This window comes from Bidens hawaiensis, unplaced genomic scaffold (assembly GCF_021521415.1).
Source record: "Bidens hawaiensis isolate Kalapana, Puna unplaced genomic scaffold, B.hawaiensis_p1.1 tig00021522_1, whole genome shotgun sequence".
NCBI classification, from domain to species: domain Eukaryota; kingdom Viridiplantae; phylum Streptophyta; class Magnoliopsida; order Asterales; family Asteraceae; genus Bidens; species Bidens hawaiensis.
Window position 1 is genome coordinate 187,952 of NW_027493350.1, and position 25,461 is coordinate 213,412.

General features: G+C 36.5%; 1 pseudogene across 1 annotated transcript; it reads right to left on the reverse strand.

Moving 5' to 3' along the window:
* Nucleotides 1-7,924: 7,924 nt before the first annotated feature.
* Nucleotides 7,925-12,008, reverse strand: LOC143563778 (cysteine-rich receptor-like protein kinase 2; annotated as a pseudogene). The gene is made up of 9 exons (XR_013140724.1): nucleotides 11,949-12,008; nucleotides 11,498-11,865; nucleotides 9,774-10,167; nucleotides 9,584-9,703; nucleotides 9,294-9,424; nucleotides 8,971-9,174; nucleotides 8,659-8,897; nucleotides 8,405-8,558; nucleotides 7,925-8,259 (listed from the first exon to the last, which is right to left on the reverse strand). The product of XR_013140724.1 is annotated as a cysteine-rich receptor-like protein kinase 2 (transcript).
* Between the last annotated feature and the right edge of the window lie 13,453 nt (nucleotides 12,009-25,461).

Here is a 25,461-nt window from a genome sequence, read left to right on the forward strand (position 1 = left end):
TAGACATTATGTAGTCTCAAACAAATACAATAGATTATATTTTGTTAACTTATTAGGTTATGTTTAAAATGTTGTTTTTATTATAATTTTCCTTAATTTTAGTCAAACAAATTAGAAACTCATTTTAGGTAGGTATATGAGTGGTCAAACTCATATGGCTTTAGGAAGTAAATTCAAATTAGAAGCTCATTTTAACCAAAATTAAACACATTTTTAGGAGATAATTTCGTTTTTTAAATTACAAACTCATTTTTAACCAAAAATGAAGATTTTTAGGAAACGGTTTCAAATTACTTTTATATCATATAATATCAAATTTAACAAATCACACTATTTCCGGTTTCAATATCTTTAATTTTAATAAATTCGTTATATTGACATTATGTATATCGTTTTTTTATATGTTATGTTTTTTAGAAAATGATGTAGTCAAAAAGAAATACAACATCAAAATTTAAGGTTACGTTTAAAATATTGTTTTTATTATAATTTTTCATTATGCATAGTCAATCAAATTATAAACTCATTTTAACAAAAATTATGAGTGGTCAAACTCATAGGACTTTAGGAAATAAATTCAAATTAGTAACTCATTTTAACCAAAAATAAAGATATGTTTACGAAATATTTCGTTTTTTATTTAAAATAGTATAACCAATTTTGACTTTAAACAGAATTAAATAAAATCCTCTAATTGAATATTGCCAAATTTAAAACTTAACAACTTCCAATTATTTGGGTTTCTAAATTTCAATATAATTAAAAATATCCTGTATTTTCAGTATTCTTTAATTATCCCATAATTTTAGGGGAATAATTAAAAAAGGTTTTAAAAATAACATTCCTTATTTACTATTTTCAACACTATATATATCACATAACCTTATGTCATCTACTATCTCACATACTCACAAAAACCAACTTCAGAACAACTATGGCAAACAACAACAGGTTAGTATGTTTTTTTTTATATTATTCCTATTTACATTCCTTATCTATTACTTTCAACTATTTCATATGCTTATATGATTGTTAATTTCAATACAGATCGGTCGGTGACAAGAAAATCATTATGCTGAATCAACTTCCCTCATCAAAGGACTGTATGGAAGACTCAATCATCAAAGTGCGTGTGATCCGACTTTGGGAAAATCATATTCTTGATAAACCCGAGCAACTAATCTCAATGGACATGGTCTTAATTGATGAAGAGGTATGTTATGTTATGTGTCTACATATATATGTGTTAGTTTCATTATATTTTCATTTATATTGCTTTTATAAATTGATATTAATTCATTTTATATGCTAAGGAAACATGGTCCATGGGAGCATACATAAAAAATTTATATACAAGTTTGAGAGATATTCAGCTGAAAAGGCATGTTATTATATCATAAAGAATGTTTGAGAGATATTTAGCTGAAAAGGCATGTTACAAGTTTGATAAACAAGGTAATCTGACCAATACAACAACAAATGTTGTGTACAAAGAAATTTTCTCTTATTTATAAAATACTTGTGTAATTTTTTTTTTGTAATCCTTGTAATTTTAGTGTACTTTGTAATGTATTAACAATATATGACAACTGTGTTATTAATTGTATTTTGCTTAATATTTAAATATTAAAATTTTCGTTAATTGCCCGTGTATTACACAAGTCTCAAACTAGTTAAATATTAAAAGAGGTTAATTAAAAGAGTGGACTTTAAATTGATATGAGCTTATCTTACAAACTGAATTAAATTTTTTACAACTTTAGAATGATACTTATTTGATGTATATTTTCTTAGTGTGTTGAATATTTAATGCGTACTTATGTTACGAATTAAATTTGTTTAGAGTTTTAGAATGATACTTATTTGCATTCATTACCCCATAAATTGCTGCTTAATATAACTATAAAATAAAATATAAGTTATGGTACCAATATTTAATAAATTACTTCTTTCACATATATTTTCTAGTGGGTTAAAAGTTATACTTAGTCACCGTACTTTCCATCTATTCAACTCAATAGCTATTCATTATTTTTTTTCGTTGTAACTTTTGTTAACTTAAAATAATGAATATGAACGTATGAAATGTTCATACGATTTATAACCATTTAAACCCTAAACTTCATTTTTGTTACGACTCTTCATTTCTTAAGTTTTGTATACAGATTTTAATATACATTTATATATCAACATCATATGTTTTTTAATAATAATAATAATAATAGTAATAATAATAATAGTAAATTAGTTTTTTTTATCAAAATCAAAGTGACGACCCAAATTAGCTTATGAGATAATGCAAAAGAAAACATGCTATCTATGTATTGTGGTTTACCTCCTCTACCACCATACAAAAATCATTCTCGAACCTAACTCTTCTATAACCAAAACTTTTATGAAGAACCAGCAGAAAACCCTAAAAACTACTACCATCTACAAATAGAAGACTTCACCAACTTATACCCACCACCACAACCAAAATATCCTATCAACTTTTACCAACCATGGGTAGAAAACCCTATATGCCATACCAAACACAAACATGGACCCCACTGAGTAATGGCAACAACCAATAGGTGACCCAACAATTTCTATCAACAAATGGGGGGTCGTATCAACCCATACGAACAACCCATGGATCCCATAAACCCCTTCTGTCCCGAACCTCTAATAAACTAATCAATGGACATGGGAAAATTAGACCAAAATAGAAAATATCCCAAATACTACCCACCACGTCAACATTTTAATCATGATGATTTAATTCAGGAGTTTTTAGATTGGCTGAATAAAGAAAAAGACATAGAACCCGAACATCAGAACCTAGACATTCTCGAGGTAGAGAATGTTGACCTCTCACATGCCCATATTACTCGAATGAAACACGCATGATTAAAACGATATCCTACCTCTTCTGAAAACTTCGCTCAAAGTTCCTTGGTAAATAAACCTCCCCCCTTCAAAGTGTTAAGACGAAAGAAATGGATTCGTTTACAACTGGGAGAAAGGCAAAGTAGGTTTAGTCCTTCCGTACAACAATCCCTTGAATTTCAAGAATTTATGGCTAAAGCTGACGAATAGAGGGGAGAAGGAAGTGTGAAGAGTATAAAAGGAGAATGAAATAAGCGGGTAGCATGATGCGTGTTAGCGCTAGTCCTATACACTTGGAAGTGTGAATAGTATAGAAGGAGAATGAAAGCAACATATAGTATGATGCGTGTTAGCGCTAGTCTTAGTCGCGATAGTAGCAATTATGACACTATTATTAATGAGTTTACGCTATTACTTTTGTCACAATTTTGCCATTTTAATTATTATTATTGATATTATAATTTCTTTCATTATTTAAATTGTGAACTTTTGAAAATTCTTACTAACATATAGTCGTATATAATCATAAACTAAATAATATTATTTGTTGTCTTTAAAAAAATAACAAAGAGAGACACTCAACTACCATCACACCTGGCTAGAGGTGATTATGAAGTAAAGGCACCCTCCAAAAATAACCGAAAACGAAACAAAAATAAAGAAAAAGAAACCAATAATACTGATGACATGATGACATTATCCATTCTACTCAACCACCCACTGACAGTGAAGAAACATAAGCTGAAACAAACGAACTTGAGAAGGGAAAAGAAGCCGGTATTGCAAAAGCAATACCAATGATCATTAAACATCTTAAATTAAAAGAAGAAAATATAAACCATTGGAATTTCAAATTGGTGATAAAGTAATGTTAAAAGTGTAACATCCCCAACATTTCAATCCAAATTTGATAACTTAGGAAAGTTTAGGGATAAAAAATAATCTTAAAATAAGTAATGAGAAAATATTAAATAAGGAATTATGAGAAAAATAAAGAAACAAAAATATTTCCTAAGATAAATATTCTTACATGAAAGAAATTCCATCCCACATTGGAAGATGTAAGAAAGTGGAAACATTCCACTAAGGTATAAATAAGGAAGATGGAATCCATCTCACATGGAAAGTGGTAAAGAAATGGAAGCTCTTTATAAAGAAGAGATTTTCCATAGTAATATTCTTTTATAAATATCATGCACCAAGTAGTCCTAGCGGAGGGTACGTAGCACCCGACGCGCACGGGCTCGGGCTCGGGAGAGGACGATGGTGACGGTGAAGGGCGTTGGGCGCAATGTGGCGCTTTGATGGCGCACTTCGCATCACCGCGATCCGCTTTGAGAGCCGCCTTAGTATTTTTGGACAACGAGAGTTAGACCAGAAGTAACAAGCTACAAAAGACGAGGGACTGAAAATGAAAAATAATATCCAGGGACCCATCGCGCTACTCGATGAGTCCAAGGAGACGGCCATCGCGTATCGCGATGGGCCGTGATGACTCAGGGACACGTGTCACACTCTGGTGACACGTGGCAGCAGGCCGGGACACGTGGCAGACGTGTCAGGACACGTGTCAGGCCACGTGGCGACACGTGGCAACGTCTGATAACATGTGTCATCGCGATTCGCGATGACCATGAGAAAGGGGCCCATCGCGTATCGTGATGGGATCCAAAATTTGCTATAAATAGGGGGAGGATCGGCTCATTTCACACACACACAGCCACTCTCTCTAGACATCCACTCTCTCTCTAGAATTACACACTCTCTCTACCTCGGTTTGCGTGCCGAACATCGTTTAGCGTGCCACCGACCTGACAATCATTACCTCGAAATCCGTGGCAAATACCCGGTGTTTCCTTGAAGTGCGTGCCACTCAAGAAAACCGACATTCCGTCTCGAAATATGTGCACGACCCGCCGACCAAACGTTGCCTCGAATTGCGTGCCAAGGAAGGTTGATCAAGAATGCCTCGATAGACGTGCATAGAGTAGAAGTGCTGCCCGTATAAACTTAGGAATATTTAACTCCGAATACCCGTGCGAGGTAGGGGTTCTGCCTAAGTTATTATTTTATTATTATAAATGGCTTAGACCATAGTCGGAAGTATAGCCGAACCTTGATTATGATTAAGGGTTATATAACTTTTCTTAAGCAAAGGGTATAGTTAAAATAGCATTTCTTTATTTTTAAATAAATATATAATATTCATATAAGAAGATGATAAAGTTAATGTTTCTTCTTGAAGAAGAAACATGGTATGTAAATGATAAACAAACAAAGGGACTAAAGGTCCAAATGTTTTGAATAAACAAATATTTTTATCAAGGTTAAAGCTATACGAAATAGACTAAAGGTCTAAAGCTAGATCGTTGATCTAGTTATTTATAAAAAATGTTATTCTCGTACTATAGGTCCGAGGTAACAAAACAAGAAGAAGAATCAGAAAACATGAATCAGTAAAAGAAACTGATTATAAACAGAAAAGGTGAATACACCCCAAACCTTTTATATTGAGTCAGAATGTTTGCATAGGATTTACGAATCCTTAAAACTTTGTCTTACAATAATAAGAAACAGACACTCTGATTAAGAGTATACATGTGTCTGGATCTAAACATACATGGTGACTCGGAGTTCCCCGAGGCCATGCATATCATCAACATGCCTCTGAAGGTCTACGAGACTGTTCAGAGAAATGATATTGTGTATATAATTAATTGTACATGGTACTTAAGGTAATTTGATCCCAATTTAGTTGGGTTCCTAATGAGTAGTCACAAAGGTATTATTGTTGGTTTCACAAAGGTATTGAAAAGAGATTTTAGAGTCAGCGTTATTCACCAGCTTTGTGCTGACGTATTTTCCCACCCATGTTACAGGGAAAACAAGAAAGGTTAGAACAGACAAGCAAGAAGGGATAAGAAGATTGGAGTTATAGTCATTAGATGCTATCTGGTGGCTCAGATATTTTATTTGAAAATATTATAAAAGGAGTTATGTTTTATAAAGAAAGATATTTGAAATATCAAATGGGTATTTAAACCCGAGCTTTTAATAAGTTTTCAATATAATAATATTTTACTAAAGACTTCCGCTGAAATAAAACCCGCAACTCTGATGTATTTACAAAACAGGTACCAACATGTGGTCACACGCCTAGGCCCTAAGTCGGGGTGTGACAAAAAGTATCACATTGAAAAGGTGTGATACGTTTTGGAAAGAAAGGGAAACTAAGTCCATAATATATATCTGACATTTGAAATCATTTCTAGAGTTTGTCGCCTAGCCTTTAAATTTGCCTGAAGAACTAGATCGAATACATAATACATTTCACGTATCGAATTTGAAAAATGCTTATCAGATAAATCATTAGTAGTCACAGCTAACATGGTGTCTGTTGACGGTCCCATATTTTAAAGTATTTGTTCCCAACTAGCAGCGACTAACGAAAACTTAACTCTGTTAATCTCCGATCGCTGGAAAAACATTTTTTCCCAAAAAAGTTAACCTTTTTCGTCGGAAAACTCAACCTGAGCACCACCACCACCACCACCACCACCACCACTTGAACACCACCGCTGACCACTACCACCCGCACACCTTTTGTGTGTTAGGGATTTACATGATTCTCAACAGATCAGACCAACGGATAGTCGTTTGTCCCCGTCGTTTGAGCCCTAGTTCATCGTCTAATTAGTTGGGTGCTTATCGAATTTGACACAAATGACATCCATCACAATCATACTAGTGTGACCCTCTTCTTCTATCGCTGCTGACTCCGACAGTGGTTTTAGGGTTCCGATCGGCAACCTCATTAATTTGGGGTTAACTAGAAAAAGGTTCCTAAATGTCCAATCTAAGGTTACAAAGAGGTTTGGGATAAAAAGGTTGCGTTTTTTTGGGAATAAAAAAAGTTTTCCGGTTAAAAATGTTTTTCCGACGACGAGAGACTAACAGAGTTAAGCTTCTGTTAGTCGTGGCCCTTGGGAACAAATATTTTAAAATATGATACCATTAACAACCAACTTGTTAGTTGAGACTGTTATTTGACAATAGTCTATGGTTTAGATTATTTAAATCCAATTTTCCTTAAAGATAAGTATGTATAATTGTGTAATTATGTTGATCATTCATGAATAATTGTAATATGTTTAAACTTGGGTTGGTCATTAGGTGTATATTTTTATGTTTAAAATTATGTGTTGATGGTGTTGATATTGTGCATTTAGGGGCTGTTGGCAATATTTTAAAGAAAGTCGACCATTTTGCATTTTTTCATGTGACCCAACCCACGTGACTCAACTTGAAAACTTTGACGCCGAACAGTACTAAATCTAACACTGAAAATACTAAACCAATAAGAAATAAATTTTGGGCTTTGCCACTTGAAGAGTTCACTCTTGGGCCAAGTCCCCGGTAGAGAACAAATCAACTAATCCAACAAACAATCTAGGTTTCCTAAATGGCTACAAAATCAAACTTCGGCCCACCAGAAAGCAACCAAACAACAATCAAAACACCATCGTCAACTACAAAGAGGCAGCCCACCAAAGTACTAAACCCAATCCAAGTAGTATACAATAGAGCCCAGCCACTAGAGGTGCACAAAAAAACTGTTTATCGACCCGTCGAATCTGAACCAGTTTGAACGCAACATGATAAAAAATAGGTTAGACCTATTTGAACACTTAGGTTCGGAATTGGTTTATAATCACCCCCACCCCACCCACACCCAATAGCGGACTCCCACTGTAACGCGTGGTGAAATCCGACCAGGTCTCCTTAATTTATAATATGTAATATTGAAGTTAAAATTTATATATTCTTTAAATCCACGTCGCCAATCAGTTGCTTGCTTCCGCGTGTATCTTTGTTCACAATGAAAAGTTATTTGTTTATTAGTTAACATAATCAAAGAAATAAAATATAATGTTACTCCAAATATTGAACAAAAATGCAATATATGTTTACCATGTTTGCAAAATATCGAAATTTCCAAGCATTGGCTATCTAATAAATAGTATTATATTTGTGATAACATATAGCACGTGAACAATAAAGTCATATGAGAACCACATTTTCAACCCGGGCCAAAATGAGCTAGGCGGCAGCATTTGATGTGCATTAAGGAGCAGATGTAGAGGTGTCTGATGGACGTTGCACATGCGATTCGGTAATTACAGACCTCAATGGCTCTATCTGCTCCGGTGATCTATCACTTAAAAGTGACACAACTTCAGACATTGATGGTCTTATTGATGCTGGTGACTGAGTGCATGTTAGGGACAACTCTATGATTTTCTTTACATCTTCTTCTACATATTCACTTGGGTCTAGTGTAACATCAATTAGATTCATATGCAAGCCATTCTCGTATAGATTCCATGCCTGTTGTACACAATAAAGACACAAAAGGATATATGAACTATATATTCGAAATTATTCAATTTATGTCCTAGCTTCTTGCTTGGAAGCCCGTTTTATTGAATCATTAATCTCATTGTTGACGAGAGACAAGGAAGCTATTACTTACATAATCAATTAGGTTATGTGTGACGGATCCATTTTCTATGAAATCTGTACACCTCCTTCCGCTAATGATTTCAAGGACCAAAATGCCAAAGCTATAAGTATCTACTTTCTCAGAAACCTGCCCATGGATTGCATATTCTGGTGCCACAAAGCCACTGACAACGGCAAGAATTAGAAGCAGTGAGTGGGAATATATTTTGATTGAAAGAGAAACATTCATCATATTGAAAAGGAGATTTAGTTAGTTCAACATACAATGTCCCTGCAACTTTGGTGCTAATATGTGTCTTATCTTCGGGTAGCAGTCTAACCAAACCGAAATCCGAAATCCTTGGCTGAAAGTCATTGTCAAGTAGAATTTTGCTTGATTTAATATCTCTGTGAACAATTGTGACATGGTATTGTTCATGCAGATATGCAAGTCCCCTCGCTACTCCGAAGATTATATTAAACCTTTGTTCCCAAGTTAGGCCCCCTCGTTTTTCACCTGCCAATTGTTATATCAAGTATCAGGTTTTAACCTTTTAAGTAGTGATCAGCTAAAGACATGGTCTCAACTCACCGAAGAAATTTATCCAAGCTACCATTTTCCATGAACTCAAGAACAAGATAAAGGTGAGGTCCTTTGTAACAATATCCAAGAAAACGTATTAGATTACGGTGATGAACATTACTTATTATTTTAAGTTCATTATCAAAGTATGATTTTCGTCCTCTAGAAACCATTATTGTTTTCTTTATTGCAACTACTTCCCCTTCACTTAGTTTCCCCTGAAACAAGTAAAAGTTAAGAAGAAAAACATATCAGTGCACTCAGATTATAATAAAGAGCATACAATAATAAAGAAAGTAAAAGGATTATTCCGGGAAAACTGCGCTACTACATGTACCTTATAAACCTCTCCAAAAGCACCTTCTCCAAGTTTATTCTTTTTACTAAAATTATTTGTTGCAGTTATCAAATCACTGTGGCTATAAGACATTGGGCCTTGCAGCAATTCAGTTGCTCCAGTTGACTTACCTGGCAAGTCGAAAGCTCGCATATATTACCAGCATATACGTATGAAATACAGAACACTAAGCCGAGAATATGTTTGAATGTTACTAGAGTTTTAATAACAAAGACATATAACCTCAAAAATTGTCCTTGATTGTACCAAAATATGGATTGATTGTGTACCTTGTTCATGGTCACTTGATTTTGTGGTTCGACGACATAAGAAATATACAAGTATGATCAAAAGCAACCCGGTACCTCCAAGAACTCCCCCTATAATAGCTTTCTTGGCTCTTGAATTTCCTGCCAATTTGTATCTCAGATCAGGAATACAAATAACTGATTTTATTCATTGTTTAAGAAAATGTCTCACCATCCTTCAAAAAGGTTGTTAAATCAGTAGTCTGGTTGTCTCTGAAAAACGCAGTATTGGAGTACCTCATGAAGCATCCTACATCAATCGCCCTTCCGTACGTATTAGGAAGACAATTGGATAAAGTTTTACTTCTTATTGATAAACATTCCACACAATCGTCTGACTTATGTTCACATTGCATTGTGCAACTGCATACAGTGTCACATTGCTGCCTGCGACTTGCCTTATGGAAGCAGCATAGAAATCGGGTGTTCTTGGTGTTGCAATTCGAAGGTCTGATAACAACTTTCTTACCGTTCGTATGAATGCCGGCTGAGAAGATGTTTGGTTTCCGCATACTCCCACATTGCCCCGAACATTAGTCTCCATGTAGAAGTTATGGTTCTCGTACCTTTACAAAAACAATGCAATGAACCACTAAAAACACTCGAAGGGATATCGAATGAAATTTATAGGCTGTGTTTATTAAACATTATCAATCATTGTGTTGTTATTAATTTTGTATAATTTTCACTAGTACCATCAATAACACATGAGTAAAACATGTGATACATCCTTAGTAGATTATGAAACAAAAACAGTGTTAACCAAAACCATTTTTTAATTTTAAGTAATCATTAACAAATGAGAATAAAAAAACTAAAATGTAGAACCAAAAAATATATATATATATCAAGATTAGAAAAAGATACATTATTTTGAAAATTTTGCTAACTAAAATCATATAAAATGTTATAAAAGGAGGTTCAGTCAGTCTTTGGTAGGTTAGAACTTAGAACTTAGAATCCTATAAGATATGATATAATTTGTTTTAAGTTTCAACAGAATAAAAAAAACTATTTCTTTATTTCAGGGAATTGATTGTCCATATCTCAGGGGATGTGATTTGTCTTGTATAATATGATCTATGTTTTTTCATGCAATCTTTAACATGCAACTCCAAATATATTATATCTCCAGTTTCTAAAATTACATATTTCTTCAAAACATTAGTTTCCAAATTCCAATGTAAAATACACAACGCCCTTCAAACATGATTTTGGAAAATATGTAATTTTGTAAACCATACTTCAGTTAATAAAAATATTTTACTTTTAACAACGCAATTTCTTATTTACAATAAGTTACGTAACTTTTTTTTAAAACAATTTGATCTGGTTAGCAATAATTATTAAAAAAAATAAATTTAAAAAGTGTTGATAATATGAAACTGTAAGGATTCTGTAATAAGGATGTAGGGATGGAAAGGAAAATGATGTTTTTAATGACTAGTGAAAATCTGATAGGATATATGTGAGATGACTGACACGTTTGTACCGATAGCAAAAATACCAATATTGAAATTTGTATATAATGGGCACCGGTACCGAAGAAAAAGAATTTGGTAAAATCTGGTACTAATATCGTATTTGATCCCGGAACCTCAAAAGATTGGTACCTAATTCGATACCAACTTGTACTAGGTAACATTTGCTTATCCCTATGTTAGATTTTTCATTCATATTATTAACTTATTACGGGTTATTATTGAAGAAAAAAAATTAGTCACGGAAAACTAAAATAACAATGAATAACACATCATATATTGTGGACCTGAAACGAAACTGAAATAAAAAGCACAAGTATTTTGAAACGAAGTTAATGTAATGTAGGAATTATGTGTATTGGAAAGTTAGCATTCAAGTAAAACAAAATTTCAAGAAATGTAAACAACTAATTACCTGAGATCACAATCGTCAAACACAGCGTGACCACCATTGACAATCCCACATACCCTCACCTCTTTTGCAGCAATGTCAAAACATTTCAAACACCCCGAGTTGGAAAGATACTCCCTACAAGAAGCTAGTGCGTACACGGACTCGCCATTGATTATAGAACGCGCAACAGCTTGGTGAACCGTGGCGTTGGCCAACTGCCGCCGGATGCTAGAAAAAGTGTTGTTGAGGTTCCTTAAGAAAAACTCGTCATTTAAGACGCCATATTGACTGCAATACCGTCTAATCAGAGTATTATTTCTATAATCGGATTGCGATGTCACCACCTCCGCCCAGTGGCGGATCCAGGAATTTTTTTTAGGTGGTTCCCTCTTAATTTATAAGGTGGTTCCTACGCGTCTTCTATATATCCGTACACTATTATTTCGAAACTCGGGTGGTTTCGGGGAACCACCCGTTTGTATGCTGGATCCGCCCCTGCCTCCGCCACCAGCAACACCACCGCCACCGCCATCAGAGTATGTTTTTCCATCTCAAAGGATGAATAAATACTCATATGCTGGAACTATATATATATATATATATATATCAACTTACAAGCTAGTTAATATGGCCGACATATGGATCGACCACTGGGCCTGATGGCTGCTGCTACATTATGTGAATTATTTGTATTGACTTTGACTAAAAAGATTTGATTCTGATTCATTAAATATGTTATCTAACTTATAAATAAATTGTTTTGTCAAAGTCAAATTGTTGATGGCCAATTGTTCTGTCATGTGAGTTGTGTGGTTTAATGCGGTTTTGTTTTACATGTTTTTGTCTAAAAACGTCTAATAAAATCAAGTTTTCATACAAAGATTAGAACCGTAGTTAAGACAGTAGTTAAAACTAAGATGTACTTTTTCAAGAAATCTAGAGGGTTTTTTGTTTTGAACAGCCAAATATATTATTATTTACAAACCACCTATAGTAGGGATTGAACTCATAACCACCACTTTTAAAACTAAACCACCTTTGTCACCACACCATTTGGTGTGGGGTCGAAATCTAGAGGGTTAATAAACAAAATTTTTGATCTGGTTAATTTCTTTTTAACAACATTATAATATTATATATCAAAGAGCATTCCCAAACCCATCTCCCATTTATTTTATGTGTGAAGACTCCATATCATAGATATTGTATGGAGTGGTCCTTAATTGAAAGGAGAAAAAAAATGATGTTTTTCATTAGTATAGTTGGACACTGTTCACCAATATTAATTTAATAAATTTTTAAAGTGGTTATAAGTATGATAAAATAAGTAATGATAAATGTATAAAAATATTATTAAATTAAAAAAAAGAGAAAATATAGTGATTTTAGTATAGTTATAGAAATGGTGATGCATTGTAAATGCTATAGTTGACAAGTTTCTTTAATCACCCTCTTCATGCTAGCTAGATTTTCCAAATTGTTTTATGCTTTTACTTCTTCGGGATTTTCTTAGTGTACGTCTGATACCTATATTCGTATGCATCATTGGTTTTGATATTTTCTATGTTTTGGTGTACGTTGATGACATATTTATTACGAGGAGCTTCTCATGCTTTGTTATGAATTTGATTGAGCGCCTACATGCAAAATTTGAACTTGCGGACTTGGGTGAGCTATATTTGTTGGGTATCCAAGTGGCATTTTTCTAATGATTCATTACGATTCATTTAGTAACACTATGTATATGATTCTAGTACAACTCTCTCGGGGTTTTGTCATTCCTCTGGAGGACTCACTAATATATCAAACCATTGTCTATGCGTTACAATATCTTGTTTGTACTCTCATTAAGATTGCATATAGATCAATAAGCTTTCTCAATTTAATCGAAAATCTATTATTGACATTGTGGGTGCAGCCAAGTGTGTTTTGAAGTACATGATGGGTACCACTTCTCATGGCTTAATTACTTGATGGGCAACGAATCCTAAGCTACATGCTTATTGTGATGTTGACCGGGCTGGTTTCCCTAATAATTGTTGCCTCATTACAGGTTATTGCAGCTTTCTTGCACCTAGTCTTATCAGTTGGTGAAATACGTAGGGAACATTGTTTTTTACATATTTTCATGGAAATTCATGTAAAAAACCTAGTTTTGGAAATTTATGTACAAAACAACCTAGTTTTAGTATATTATTAAAACTTTATTTTTAAATTCATCAACTATGACTTGAGGCGGACTAACTATATGTAACTCCATCGACGAAACTGATCTATTGCCTCTAAAAATGGAGGCTTATTAAAAGATAATAACCTCCTCTACGAGAATTCCTCCACAATTATTGTTGTTTATTATGTAGTCAAATATAGTTATTAGTTTCCTATTTTGTTGCATTGTATTCATTATATATAATATACTCAAACTCTCTTAATTCAGTAAGAGAGAATTCAAATCTTCACATGGTATCATCCTAATATCGATCCATCTTCTTCCCTTTCTTCTTCCTCATGACGATCCCTGCATCTTCTTCCTCAAACACCATCGAAACTACTCTTCCCATGGCAACCATCCTTCACATGATAAACATCAAACTCTCATCATCCAACTACCTTTATTGGCATAATCAAATTCTTCCCCTCCTTGCAAACCAAAAGTTAACTGGTCATGTTGATGGATCCATTCCACAACAGCCAAAAACCATCACCGTCAACTCCAACGAACAACCCAATCCTTCTTATCCTGCTTGGTCTTTTTCGGACCAACAAGCCATTCTCATTCTCAATTCATCTCTCACCGAGGAGGCGGTTGCCGAGATCCTTGGTCTCACAACAGCCCGTCAGATCTGGACTGCTCTAGAAGCAGCCTACAGTAACACCTCTCTCGAACGGATGCATCTCCTACGGGACAATCTCCGGCTGTTAACCAAAGGCTTGTCCACCGTGGCTTAATTCGGTAGGAAGTTTAAAGCCGTTTGTGATCAGCTGTCCGTCATTTGTCATCCGGTTAGTGACACGGACAAAACTCATTGGTTCCTTTGTGGTCTCGGTTCTACCTTTGAAAGTTGGTCCACGGCCATTCGCACGGCCTGTGATCCACTTTCTTTCCGAGATCTTCTTACAAAAGCCGAGAGTCAGGAACAATTTCTTCATGCTCTTCATCCTCCCACTCCTGCTCCCGTTGCTTTTGTTGCTCATCAACATCGCTCTACCGGTTCCTCTTCCTACAGATCCGGACCCGGATCCGGATCCGGTTCTAGATCCAACAACCGTGGCCAGCCCCAAAATACGTCATTCAACCGTTCCCGAAGGCCTCCGCATTGTCAGCTTTGCCGAACCAATGGACATTATGCAAGCAAATGTCCAAAACACTCCTCCTTCGTGGTCGGTTCTTCCTCGGGTAATGATGGTCTTGTTCGTGCGTTTCACGCTCAATGTCATGTTTCCAATGACGGACCCGACTGGACTGCCAATTCAGGGGCTGATCTTCACATGACGAATGATACTGGTAATCTTCATTCCTTTTCTCTTTATTCGGGTACCTCTTCGGTCATCTTCGGTAATGGCCATGCATCACCAATCACTCACAAAGGCCACATATCTATAAATAAAAATGTTTCTTTGAAAGATGTCTTAGTTTTTCCTAACATAACTAGGAATCTGCTTTCAGTTAGCAAGTTGACTCGTGACTATCCCGTTGATGTTTTGTTCTCAGATTCTTTTTTTCTTATTCAGGATCGGAAAACAAGCCAACCACTCGCTCAAGGTCGGTGTGAGAATGGTCTCTACGTGCTTCGGGACAAGTCATTTGCTTTTGTTGCTTCTGTTTTATCGAATAAAGCCTCTTTTGAATTATGGCACAATCGTTTAGGGCATGTTGCCTTTGACATTATTTCTACTTTACAGAAACATGGTTGTTTATCATTTACTTCTTTATTACCTAAGCCTAATATTTGCTCTCCATGTCAACTTGCTAAAGCACACAAATTACCATTTGATTTAAATGAAAATCGTGCTTCACATCCCCTTGATCTTGTTCATTGTGACTTATGGGGACCCTCACCGGTTTTTGGATAAAGAGGGTTATAAATATTATGTTTTTTTTATTGACGACCATTCACGATTCTCGTGGCTATATCCTCTTAAAACAAAAAATGAATTTTTACTCAGTTTTGGAAACATTTTTGCGACTTGTTCAAACTCAACTTTCACGAAAAGTTAAAGTTTTCCAAAGCGACGGTGGTTCGGAATTTGTTAATCAATATGTGCGCAAAATATTTGACAATAATGGTACATTTCATCGCTTTTCTTGCCCATATACCGCTCCCCAAAATGGTCGTGCCGAAAGGAAGCATCGCCACATAGTCGAAACAGGTTTGGCCATGCTTTTCCATGCCCGCGTTCCTGTCAATCATTGGGTTGATACTTTTAGTTCCGCCACTTACATAATAAATCGTTTACCCACCAAAGTTTCTACATAACAAATCTCCATTTGAAATACTTTATTCAACTAAACCAAACTACGCAAACTTTCGCGTTTTTGGGTGTTGTGTGTATCCTTACCTACGAGATTATGCCCCTCACAAACTTGCCCCTCGAAGCATTCCATGTATTTTTATGGGCTACGCGCCTCAATACAAAGGTTATAAATGCTTTGATATGGCTTCATCTCGTATGTATGTCACTCGTCATGCACGTTTTGGTGAAACATTCTTTCCCTATAAAGATAATTCATCCCACACAAATCTCGCCAATCTTTTTCATTCTACATTTCGTGAACCCACTTTTGTTTCTCACTCTCAATCTCACCATCCCAGCCCTCCACCTACTTCTAAATACTCTGCCAACATTAATAATTCTACTCCACCTTGTACCCTTTGCAAGGACACTCCAATTTCTTCCCCTCAACCTACTGTCTCACCATCCCCCACTCTAAATAATGAACCCTCTACACCATCATCCATCCCTCAACCACCTTCCATTCCCACTAACCAACATCCTACGGCTACCACCCCCACAACCACAACCACAACCACAACCAATTCCTACTATCCAACAAACTACAACCACCCCTTCTCCTACACCCTCTTATCCGATGGTCACAAGGTCCAAAGTCGGCATACTTCTCATCTTGCTCATGCTATGCATTCTTGTCTTCATGCGGCTCTTCTTACTACTGTTGATCCTAAGGGCTTCAAAAGTGCTTCCAAACATGAACATTGGATGGATGCCATGCATGCGGAGCTTCAAGCTCTTCACAACAATAGCACTTGGACTCTTGTTCCACGGCCTTCGTCCACTAATGTTGTCGGATCCAAATGGGTCTTTCGCACCAAATACAAATCTAACGGTTCTATTGATCGTCACAAGGCTCAGCTCGTTGCTCAAGGTTTCACGCAAATCCGGGTCTAGATTTTAATCATACATTCAGCTCCGTTGTTAAAGCATCCACCATACGCATTGTTCTTTCTTTGGCCGTTATCAATAGTTGGCCTCTTCGCCAACTTGATGTAAACAATGCCTTCCTCAACGGCTCTTTATCCGAAACCGTCTATATGGAACAACTACCCGGTTTTTTCTAGCCCCACTTATCCGAATCAGGTATGTAAGCTTAATAAGGCTCTTTACGGTCTTAAACAAGCTCCCCGGGCTTGGTTCCAACGCTTGAGTTCCTTTCTTCAATCATACGGTTTCACGTGTAGTCGTGCCGATCCCTCTCTCTTCGTCTTTCATCAAGGCGAATCTCTCATGTATCTTCTCGTTTATGTTGATGATTTTTTCCTTACTGGTAACAAACCCACCTTGCTCACCGCCTTCACCCAGTGCCTAAACCAGGAATTTGCTATTAAAGATCTCGGCTCCTTGAACTACTTTCTTGGCCTTGAGGTAGTTCACAATGAACATGGTCTGTTGTTAACTCAAACAAAATATGCCAATGACATTATCACTCGTGCCGGTCTTACTCAAGCTAAACCCGTCCCCACTCCTCTCTCTACCTCTGATATGTTTCTCGCCGATGGTATCCCTTATGCCGATCCTACATTTTATCATTCTATTGTTGGAGCTCTCCAATATTTGACCATCACTCGTCCTGATTTAGCCTATGCTGTAAATCAAGCTTGTCAACATTTACATGCTCCAACAGAAAAACATTTTCAATTGGTAAAACGGATCTTGCGGTATGTCAAAGGAACTATCTCTCATGGTCTTGTGTTTACACGACCCGCCTCTTAAACTATTTTAGGGTACTCTGATGCAGACTGGGCGCGGTGTATTGAAACACGTCGTTCTACGTATGGTTACTCAATCTTCTTGGGAGGAAATTTGGTCTCTTGGAGTGCGAAGAAGCAACCAACCGTCTCACGATCAAGTTGTGAATCGGAGTATCGGGCAATGGCAAATGCAGCGGCTGAAATTGTTTGGATCACTCACTTATTACAAGAACTTCATGCGCTTCCACCATCGCGTCCAACACTTCTATGTGACAATCGTAGTGCGTTATTTATGAGTCAAAATCCGGTTTCCAACAAACGAGCCAAACACATTGACTTGGATTATCACTTTGTTCGGGAGTTAGTTATGTCCGGGAAACTTCACACTAAGTTTGTTCCAACCAAGCTTCAACTCGCGGATATCTTCACCAAGAGTCTACCTCGACCACAGTTCGAGAATTTTCGGGATCTTCTCCGAGTTCATCCACCGCCGTTTCGCTTGACGGGGGATAAAAGATAATAACCTTGTCTACGAGAATTCCTCCACAATTATTTTTGTTTATTATGTAGTCAAATATAGTTATTAGTTTCCTATTTTGTTGCATTGTATTCATTATATATAATATACTCAAACTCTCTTAATTCAGTAAGAGAGAATTCAAATCTTCACACTTATGTAGTTGAAGACTTATTTTAGATATTAAGCATGGTGCCTCACAATTTTTAGTGCAAAAATAAAAGTAAATTATCGGTAATTAAAGACATGCACTCAATATTTCAAACACATCTTTATCCGTACAGATCCCATGAATTCTATCATTATGTTTAAAAGCAAGCTTTTCATAATCAATATTTCAAGCTTTTCTAAGATGTTGTGCTAGATCAAGATCAACCGTAGTTGCTTTGAAATCAAGCAAGCAGAGCAAACTAAAAGGTGTAATTGTAGATCTAAGGGCACTCGTTCTCAACTTCCACCTATGTGAATTCTTTAATCTACACTAATGAAAGTAGGCATGGATATCTGTCTTTTGCTCAAAGTTTGGCTCACATGACAACGTTAAGCAGATTTCAGACATGGTTGGTCTTAAAGAAGCTGGTTAGTGAGTGCACATTAGAGGAATCTCTATGACCTTCATCACATTCTCTTCCTAATATTCATTTGGATCTTTGGCTTCATCAATTAACTTCATATGCATGCATGCCTTTCTCGTATAACTGCCAAGCCTATGAACCAAGAAGTTGTTGAAAAAATAACGAGTCAAAGACAAAAAAATATGAAGAAAGTCAAGCCATAAATGTTACTTAAAACTAATTCAATATTATGATATGAGGACCACATATCTATAAAAATTAAGGCTCATAACTAACATAAGTTGTAAAAGATGGTGTTCTTATCATATTGATAAGGAAAATGTATAATTAAACTCATTTAAAGAATAATTCCATTGGTAAGTAAAATATAAATATATCGTTCTAAAATCGTTTCTAAATTAACAATTTAATTTTTATGTCAATGATAAAAGGGTGCGTAAAAAGAACTGGAAGGTCGTATGTTACATGATCAAGGAGGTATTCTAATCGAGGCCCACTAGAGTTCACATCATTACAACTCCAACCACTAATGACTTTAAGGGATACAGTACCAAACTTGTAAGTCTACTTTCTTTGATAAATGTCCACGGCTCACGTATTCTGGTATTGTGTACCCCTAAAATGCATCTAATGTGAATTATATGATAACTAGAAAACTAACAAATCAATAGAGAATAATAGAGAGATCAAATGGAAACAAGCCAGGGGAGCTCGGCAGTAAAAAGAATAAGCTGAAGCTAATGAGGCTCAAGTTATTCTTTGGGGCTAAGTATTTAGGTTTAAACGCCCTAATAGCAAGTTTTCTTAGATTTCTCTAGCTTCACTATAATTTTGTGTTTATTGATTGTTTTTAGGTTACTCTTACACTTTAGGGTATATTTAGATAGTGAGACCGACGGATGATCTGTTTTTTAGGGTACTTTAGTATTGTTAGAGAGACTGAAATTAGGCAATCCGACAAACCTGTACGTTTACACGCCCCTTTTGGTTTCCTTTTAGGTCACACTCGGAGAATGATCAGGGATCCACTAGGTCGCTTGAGGGTGTTGTATTCTAAGATCCTAGTTATAGTATAGTTTGCATTGTCGAGATAAATCCAAGAGTTACAATTATGATTCTAAACCTAGGTAGTGCTTCTCCTGTCTTTGAGTTCGTCTAGGTCATTGTGTTTAAGTCTGTCAGTGTCAATTTTAGTTTAAATAGTCAATTGTTTAATCAGTTAAATCATTAAGTTCTTAGTCCGAGTCTAGTCTAGGTCTTACTGGTGTCTCATGGGTTCGATATCCGAACTTCATTAAATTTTACTACAGTCGATAGGTACACTTGTCTAGTGGTCTAGCATTAGGAGAGTCAAGGTTTATAAATTTAAAGTTAGAGTGTCTAGATTAAATTAAGTTTATACAGACTTCTTTTAGCCTATCAAAAATGTTAGTCACAAAAGACAAAGGTAGGGGAAAAGAACGAGGCGGTGGGAGCAGGAAAAGGAGCCATTCAAAGACTCGGATAGATATTGTATGATGGAGCTGTAAAGAGACAGGACACTTCATGAACTAGTGTTCGAATGGTAATGTAGGTCCTCTAGATGGATCTCACAACCTTACTCGGATCAATCCGTGTTGTTAGTTAGCGGATCTCACTAACAACACTCGGATCTTAGTTTGAAAAAAAGAAAGAAAGATAGAAGTATTTTGTGAGAGAGAAAGTTTCTCTTTATTTCCAAGAGTGTTTATTTCAGATGAGAGTTTTGGAAGGATAGTGGAGAAATGGGTAAAGTGACTCTTTTATAGGGTCCTCATATCTCCAACTTTTACATTTCGCCCGTATAAAATAAACGTACTGAGGTACGTAATACACAGACTATAAGCAAATAGAAAGACATACACAATCCTAATAATAATATAGAATATTAGCTCTACATGTAAGAAATAAGTGAATGTCACAGAAGACGACAAAAATAACGGGGTCACTAGTGATAAGGCTTTGGTTTGCAGTGTTGAGAGTCATGTTGATGACTGGGAGATGGATTATGGTGCATCGTTTCATGCCACTCACTTTTAGGGATGAGCTTAGTACAATCGTCGTACTCGTACCAGTTTGTACTCGTACCAAAAATTGATAAAAATGTGTACTGATATCCATACTGAATTTTTCGCTATGGTATGGGTACGGGTATTTTTGTAACCGCTTTTGCACCACTTTACATTTTAATTTTCAAATCTTCGACGATCTTGAACCCGGTATCGGTATGGGTAACAAACAACCTGAATTACTTAAGGTACCAGTACGAGTATAGGTGCCCGATGAGTACCAAATTAGTTCAAGTACCAAATTGGTCGTCAATATAATGATAAGATAGTATTGAAGAACCATAATCAGGCCGCCGAGTTTAACTTAAACTATTTAAGTGATATGTTTGTTTGACTCTTGGATGTTATATTATTTAATATTAAAGAAGCGTTTGATACTTATTGAATAATAATATGGTTAGTGTAGGTCCCAAAACGACCACCGAACGGTTTTGCTCTTGATACAAAGTGTCGAGACGGGTGCGGTAAATCAAACGATGGAACAAAAATATAAAGACAATAAGTATAGTGAACGACTCTGTAATCGGTTAAAAGATTTATATAATAAACGAAGAACCGATCGACCCACCCAAGGTGAGCTCCCCTTGGGTGGTGATTTACAACATACAAACACACACACTAAAATAGAAAACAAGTTTCCTATTTATAGCCTAACACAATACAAATAAACTAGAAGATCTCCTCCCGTTGAAGCTAAATGCGTGTTCTCGAAGCTCTCGTTTCGTGTCCGGTTTCTTCGTTGGCTTTAGTTATTCACTTGACCATTAATATATAACGGGTTTCGTCATTTGATATCTTAAGTCACTAAAATTGGCCTTACAATCACCCCTTGACTTATGATATCAAAAACTTTGTTGAACCATGTCTCGCATCTTCACGAATCAACCCGATAAAGCCGAAGCCTCTTCAATCACCCCCTAAAGGTATGATCCACCTAATTCATTCTTGAAGGATTTATCGCTTCTTTATCCATCTTGGATCTTCAAGCACTATAGGTTCAGAAGAACTACTGGGGATAACGATCAATTGACAAAGCTTATTATTTTCGAGAGTGAAATTATTTAAGTAACTCACCCCTAATAAATAAGTATCCCAGATACTCGTAGCCCACGTTTTCAGGTTGAGAGCTTAAATAATTTAATTCCCTATTAAATCCAACTTGTTTAAAAATTATCACCTTAATAAATAAGCATCTCGAATGCTCGTAGCCCACGTTTTCAGGATCCAATTCTTGAACGCCTTGAAAATAACATAAATAATATGCTTTTAACGCGGTCCAATAATGACGAAAAACCCAAACAAATTTGACTTTCTTTAGTTGGTCAACCTCGAAAAATAAATGATACATTCAGCCAAAAATAATCCCAGCAGCCCGAGCTAGTAATATGGCAGCAATCTGGTCCATTTCATGATCTGTATAAAGAGCCCATCAACTAACAGGCCCAATCCAACTCCTAGTAGCCCAGTCAAAGCCCAACAATACCAAAGCCCAAATACTTCATTTTAATGAGAGCCCAAACTTCAAACCCAAGCCCATTCCTCCATATTCATATTAAGGCACAACACAACATTAACATTTTGGTGACCAAAAAGACCAGCCTCCCCAGCAGCCGCCACCCCGCCGGAAATGCAATTCCGGCCGCTGGAAAGACAACGCTGCCACCGGAAGATTGCCTCCGGTCACTGGCTACGAAAAAAAAATTAGCCACTACCTTATTCGTCACGTCTTTCTTCCATCTCCGGCCATCCTAGTCACCGACGCCATCTACTCTCATCCGTCATTCCAACCACCTTCACACGGTCGGAAAAGAAACTCAATTGGCCAGAAAAACGTTTCCAGCCACCACCGCCACCCTCCGTTAACGCACACAACTTTGTTTGAGAAAAACACCAGATCTGAAACATACCGTAACCCGAGGCTCGCCGGAATTTTGACTTGTGACTTAACGACTCCGAAATGCCCGGATCGGACACTTATAGATCCCGAACATCCGGATATACAAGGAGAATGCTTCAAACACGCTTATTTTCCACTTTATTTCCAAGATCTTCAAACTTTATTTTCAAACTTCAACGGGTCTTTAACGTCTCGGTTCGGGTAATAGCGGAAATAGAACCCGAATATATAACAAACCAAAAATTAAATAAAAGGAAGAAGTAAGGAAATGAAAGAAGGAAATTCCATCCCACATTGGTGGAGAAAGAAATGGAGAAGGAACCACCATAGTATAAATAGGTTTGTAAACTCTTGTCCCACCTCGCTAGATTAACAAACTAGTGAGCTCTTTATAAGGAAGAAAATTCCTATGTTAATGTTCTTATAAGACATATCACACCCAGTGGTCCTAGCGGAGGGTGCGAAGCACCCGAACGCGCACGCGCACGGGCACGGGCTCGGGCTCGGGTGAAGTGCGATGGGCGCAATGTGACGCTTTGATGGCGCACTTCGCACGCTTGCATCGTCGCGAGCCGCTTAAGGGCCGCCTTAGTATTTTTGTTGGAAATTAAAATAAAATAAAAATCCTTCCATCGCGTACCGCGACGGGGTTTGGGTTACCCATCGCGTACCGCGTTGTGGGGGTTACGCTGATGAGACACGTAGCCTGCCACGTGTCGTGCCACGTAGCAGGCCTAGGGCTGACTCTGCGAAGCTATAAGATGCTTCGCGGTATGCGACGACTTTCTATTTATGGCCATCGCGTACCGCGATGGGGTCCAAAACTTGCTATAAATAGGAAGTGAACGACACATTCAAATCTGCACCAAAATCTTTCTTTCTCTCTGAATTCACACACATATACTTTTATATATTAAGATAACGGTATAATACCCGAGTATCGTAACGATATCCGATCGAAAGAGATATACACGAATCCAAAAGCTCTGCCTGTTAAGGTATGACATTGTGCAATCGTGTAAAGTTTCTACTCTCGTGATTATCGTTATGATTATTGGTTTTATGCTAACCTAGATATACTACATCGTGTTTATCCTAGGTGCTTAATACCAGGAGGTTTTCTTTAATTGTAAACCTGCAAGGTGAGACATTCGAGTTTTTGTACCACTCACATTTACGTGAGAGGACTATTTTTCCGACATTGTCATGATGATTTCAAAACTTATAAAACTCATGGCAAATGGTCTAAATGTTTTCAAATACATTTTCAAAGTATTTTAAATACATTACAGTGATTAAGTCTTTGTAGACTTACGGGATGGTTACTACTGGTATTGTGGGGTTTTGTATACAAGGCTTGCCTACTAGGCTATTACACGTTATTATTGAACATGTGTTAGCCAATATGTAATATGACCACAGTCATAGATACGGTCGAGTGACAAGTACCTTTCGGTAATTTGTAAGCAGGCAGATGTAAAAACATCTTAATGCTGTAACTGTAAACTGTGTCATTTTCAAATGAATGTACTTACAAGTATTTCTTGCTGATCAAATATTTTAAACATGTTTCAGGTGACTTGTTAGAGACAAAGGAATGATGCCTGCGGGCTTCCAGCTTAAATAAGTGGCTTGTCACCAGAATAAAGAAACGTGTTTTATAAATTAGGGTTTAACCCTATAAAACTTATGTTTGTATCAAAAGGGATTAAATACCCGGTTTATCATAATAATAATCATGGTGTTTTTATAACTCTGATCATTTTTCCTAACTATGGTTCTGATGAAACTTTCCGCTGCAAAATAATTTAATAAACACCGATACCACCAATCAATGTTCACGGCTTCCCTCCCGGGGTATAGGGGTTGGGGGCTGTGACAGAATATCAAGAGCAAAGTTGAATCATAAGATTCGACCGGCTCTGATACCAATTGTAGGTCCCAAAACGACCACCGAACGGTTTTGCTCTTTATACAAAGTGTCGAGACGGGTGCGGTAAATCAAACGATCGAACAAAAATATAAAGATAATAAGTATAGTGAACGAATCCGTAATCGGTTAAAAGATTTATATAATAAATGAAGAACCGACCCACCCAAGGTGAGCTCCCCTTGGGTGGTGATTTACTACATACAAACACACACACTAAAATAGTAAACAAGTTTCCTATTTATAGCCTAACACAATACAAATAAACTAGAAGATCTCCTCCCGTTGAAGCTAAATGCGTGTTCTCGAAGCTCTCGTTTCGTGTCCGGTTTCTTCGTCGGCTATAGTTATTCACTTGACCATTAATATATAACGAGTTTCATCATTTGATATAACTAGTATCTTAGTTTGTTTTGTTGCTCTGATACCAATTGTAGGTCCCGTGACCGGATCAAACAACACAACAAACGAAGTACTAGTTGTTCTTGGATCAACCTCACAACTAGTTGGCGGAAACAACTAGTTGGACCGAGATCTCGGATCTTGTATGTGTGTAGGTGTAGGTCGAAGGTTAGTGAGAAAGAAAGGGAGTTGAGAGAGTTTTGAATACTTGGATAATATGTTTTGTGAAAGGGTTTATTCACAAGGTTGTGGAGAGATGGGTTAAGTGACCCTTTATATAGGGTCCCCATTTCTCCAACTTTTACATTTTGTTCAAACAAAATAAACGTACTGAGGTACGTATTACACCGACTTTTAGCGAATATAAA